At 55.8% G+C, this 3,137-nt stretch overlaps 1 protein-coding gene across 1 annotated transcript in view; it reads right to left on the bottom strand.

The window, feature by feature from the left end:
• The window catches only part of LOC113209633 (zinc finger protein 26-like), a 38,521-nt gene extending 35,787 nt beyond the window's left edge, over nt 1–2,734 (bottom strand). Inside the window, exons 1-2 of the mRNA XM_052265783.1 lie at nt 2,177–2,734; nt 1,945–2,041 (exon numbers count right to left, since the gene is read on the bottom strand). The gene's annotated coding sequence lies outside the window, so the exon portion shown is untranslated. The remainder of the gene's footprint in view (nt 1–1,944; nt 2,042–2,176) is intronic.
• Between the last annotated feature and the right edge of the window lie 403 nt (nt 2,735–3,137).

Here is a 3,137-nt window from a genome sequence, read left to right as displayed (position 1 = left end):
GCCCAGGAGCAAACAAAGCGAGTGCGCGCTGCTGCTGCTGCTGGAGGCGGGGCGGGGCGGCGCGGCGGGCGTGGCTCGGCCCCCCAACTATCACACTCTGATAAGCGGTCATCTCTCGCCGTGCAGCCGTCGAATAACTTTCGAGCCCGAGCACGATCTGTGTCAACAAGATAGTAGTTGGCGCATCCTTATTTCCGTCCTGATCGGCCCCTCTATCTCGCGTATCGATCGCGCAGCGGCCGGCCGGCCGGAAGCGCTCTGCCCGCGCCGCCAGCAGCGACCACGAGCGACCACCACCTCGGGCTCCGCTATCACCATCGCCAACCCGCCGCCGCCACCGTGCTGCTCGTACGAAGAAGAGGAAGAGCAAGATGATGGCGAGGATGGCGAAGAGCAGCAGGGTGACTGTGACGATGAGAGGGTGGGGAACGTATACAGTACAAGACTTGCAGGAGCGAGGCCATGACGACGACGTCGTGGCGGAGTATATACTTGGGAGGGTCGAGGAGGAGGAAGACGAAGTGCATGGCGGCGTGGAGGAGGCGGACACGTAGGTAGATGAGAACAGAGAGGGACGCCCGGAGGAGGAGGAAGCTCGGGCGTAATCTGCCGCTTGTGAGCTCGCCTGCCGGCCCAGCTCCCCTCTGTTTATGTGTCTCTCCTCGTCAAGGGTGCGGGGTGGTGCGGCGTGGCGCGGGGTGGGTAACGCCGTGGAATGTCCGGCCCGGCGCTGGCCGCGTCCATGCAGTGTGTGCGGGAGCCGAGGGGCCCAGCCCGGCAGCCCGGCCCTGGCTCGGCCCTGGCTCGGCACTGCAGCCCTCGCGGGGCAGGGACTCTTTGTCCGCGGCAGGCCTCCCCCCTGCTCTCATTCACTCTCCGCCCCGGCGAGCTGTCCACCCTCGGCGACAGCGACGCCCCCGGCCCCAGAGGCGCGCCCGCAGAGGCCCAAGCCGGAGGGAGAGAGCCGGCCGAAATAGATCACTTTTTATTGTGGGACAGTCTGACCGGGGCCTTCCCTCCCCGCCCCCACGGTCCAGTCCAGTCGGTCGCTATAGCTCTTTCTCTCTCTCGCGCGCGCGCGCTCTCGACCTGCTGGCTGCGGACCCGCCCATTCCGTGTGGCCGCTGGTGCGCCCCGAGGACAACGACAAGGGGGCGCGCGCGGCCGGTCCTTGCGAAACAGACCACGGATGTCTGCACTCTGACCATTTGGCACCACGCGGGGGTTATCAAATTAAAAGTCACAATAATCGTAAGTCCATTTCAGGTGAATAGAAGAAAAGGACAACAAAATCGGAAACGCACTACCCCTCTGACGGCCTCCCGCCCAATATATCCCTATTCATGCCTTACCACCCAACTTTCCTGTTTCCTGTTTTGCAAGTTCTTTTACTTCTTTTAGTCACTTATTATGGAATGGTCCATGACCAAGATCCAATTTATTGTTTTCAAAAGCCGTCAGTCAATACTGTTATGATACTAGTACCCAATACTGTTACTAGCTGACGCTATCCTTTGCAGTGAGGCTCCAACATTCACATGAGCGGTCTGAACTTAAAAACAAACAAACTTGCACTTCACATGATGAATGGAGAGAATCATTGTTATTATCCATTACGCGTATCAGCAAAACGTAACAAACATAAAGGCAACTGTTCTCAATGCTGTGCTCAGCACTAGCTTTAACTGATATTTTTCAATAGAATGGTAATATTATCCCATCCGCTACTTCACCCCTGTGAAAATCAAACACACAGGAAAATTGGCAAGACTCATACAAAACAGCACTACTTTAGGTTTGATTGTTGGCTCTCAACCAATCACACGCAGTCACAGCTCAGAACAAATGCTGTTTCTTTTATGTTCCTGACTGATCATCCTGATCTAATTCTTCAGAATGAAGTTCTCCATGGTAAAGATTTATACGTTTTAATGGACTACTCACCTAATTAATGATTCTCCTCGGTCAGTAAAGGAACCAGCACAGGTGTCTTTTCAGTACAGTCACAACTTGTTGGCTATGTTAGCAAACGTCTTGGTATCTAAAACAACAATACGTATTTTAAGAATGAATAATTTGAATGAATAACAGACATTTTAAGGTGCAAGGTCTTCTCGAATGAATGGGTAGGAGAGACATAACCTGCCGGCCCCAATCAAAGCATAGTACAACTTACCAAGCCACGAAGAAACTCACATTAGCTTCGAATGGTTAAAAGAATAGTCAAAAAGCTAGTCCATAATACCCACTACAACAATGTTACAATCTAAAACACTCGACGCCTTTACTTCTAAACCGACACCGACATGCACGTTGCACCGCGTTGCACGTTGCAGACTGCAGACGACAGTCGTCGGTTCGGTTCGTTTGACAGTGTCGCCAACGTCCAAGTCAGCAGCATCATTTCATAAGATAATGCGACCATTAATGTCGGTAGGTATTCATTTCCAATATCAACGTGACTGTTCAACACCGAAGCAAGACTAGACTTAGTCCACGGTGACTTGGTCGGTCGAGGGGAGTCCACAAATTTATTGGGGTTTTCCAGGTTTGCTGCCTCAGGGAAGGACCACAGCCCTTTCGCCCTCCCGACCAGGGGTGCTGCCTCTGCAACCCTCTCTCTTCTCCACCCTGGTCATAAGGCTTGGCCCTCCGCCCCCGCCCCAGCTCCGCAGCGTTTGTGCTCCGGCCGGCCGGGAGCGTTCCAGAGTTCCAGCAGCGCCTGCCTGCCGCTGCCCCCTGTGGACTGGATTCTCTTGTCCCCTCCCTCCCCCCGTTCTCATTCCCCCTTCGCATCCAGGACCGCCCCTGGTGCCCCTGGCCGCCACATAGGCGGGTAGGGCGGGGCAGCGCTGGGCGCGCGGGGCGCGCGGGCACACTATATCACGGCATGAGAGAAGGGCGCCCTGGAGAAGAAGCAAACCCGGGGTGAAGGGGTACACCGATCACTTTCTCGGCACCGCACGGCCGCAAATGGAGGCGGACGGAGCTGCGAGTGATACCGCCGTGATCGCGAAGTTGCGCTGCGTTGCTACATACCAATCTCGTTGGGGTCGGTTCAATTTTAACAGAGCGCCAAGCGCCTCAAGCCGCCAGAGAGCCGCGGCGGGACCGGCGGCCCGCCTGCCTGCCAGCGG

This window comes from Frankliniella occidentalis, unplaced genomic scaffold, assembly GCF_000697945.3.
Source record: "Frankliniella occidentalis isolate FOCC.00 unplaced genomic scaffold, Focc_3.1 Scaffold30, whole genome shotgun sequence".
Taxonomy (NCBI): Eukaryota; Metazoa; Arthropoda; class Insecta; order Thysanoptera; family Thripidae; genus Frankliniella; species Frankliniella occidentalis.
Note: the sequence above shows the minus strand (reverse complement) of the source record. Positions and strands in the feature narration are given on the sequence as shown.